Raw genomic sequence first — 1294 nt, forward strand, 5'->3', positions numbered from 1 at the left:
TGTGAATTATTGGATTACCTGAAAGTCATGATTTAAAAAAAAAACAAATCTGGAAATCACATTTGCAGAAATTTCCAAGGAAAACTTCCCTGATATCTTGGATCCAGAGGGTAAAATAGCAATTGGAAGAATTCACCAATCACCTTCTGAAAGAGTCCAGAAGTAAAAAGTCTCAGGAATATTAGTCAAATTTCAGAGCAACCAGGTCTTGGAGAAAATATTACAAGCATCAAGTGATTTGTAGTTTATAAGAGATACATGGAGCCACAATCAAGATCCTACAAGATTTAACAGGTTCCAATGAAAGGAGCAGAGAACTTGGAATATGATATTTCAGAAGGCAAAGGAGCTAGGATTACAACTAAGAATAACTTACTCATCAAAACTGAGTAGAAGGCAGTTAGATGGTGCAGTGAATAGAGCACCAACCCTGGAGTCAGGAGGACCTGAGTTCAAGTCAAGCCTCAGACACTTAATAATTATCTAGCTATGTGATCTTGGGCATGTCACTTGACTCCATTGCTTGGAAAAAATAGGAACCCCCCCCCAAAAAAAAAAACTGAGTATAACCTTCAGGGAAAAATGAAAATATAACGAAATAAAGCTTTTTAAGCATTTTCAACAGAACAAAAAAGAATTGGATAGAAATTTGACTTCAAAAAGAAGACTAAAGAGAAACATAAAAAATTAGACATGAAAGAGAAATCTGAAGATATCCAATAAGATTAAACTATCTGCATTCTTATTTGGGAAGATGATAATTGTAACTCCAAAGGGCTTTATGATTATTATGGCAGAAGAAGACTACATAGAACTCATCCAACATTTCTGGAGAGCAATTTGGAATTACACCCAAAGGGCAACAAAAATGTGCATACCCTTTGATTCAGCAATACCACTACTGGGTCTATACCCTGAAGAGATCATGAAAAAAAGGGTAAAAACTTGTACAAAAATATTCAGAGCAGCCGTTTGTGGTGGCAAATAATTGGAAATTGAATGAATGTCCATCAGTTGGGGAATGGCTTAATGAACTGTGGTATATGTATATGATGGAACATTATTGTTCTATTAGAAACCAGGAGGAATGGGAATTCAGGGAAGCCTGGAAGGATTTGCATGAACTTATGCTGAGCTAGATGAGCAGAATCAGAAGAACATTGTACACCCTAACAGCAACATGGGGCTGATGATCAACCTTAACGGACTTACTTATTCCATCAGTGCAGCAATTAGGCTCAATTTTGGGATGGAAAATACCATCTGTATCCAGAGAAAGAATTGTGGAGTTTGA

Source organism: Macrotis lagotis, chromosome 2 (assembly GCF_037893015.1).
Source record: "Macrotis lagotis isolate mMagLag1 chromosome 2, bilby.v1.9.chrom.fasta, whole genome shotgun sequence".
NCBI lineage: Eukaryota > Metazoa > Chordata > Mammalia > Peramelemorphia > Peramelidae > Macrotis > Macrotis lagotis.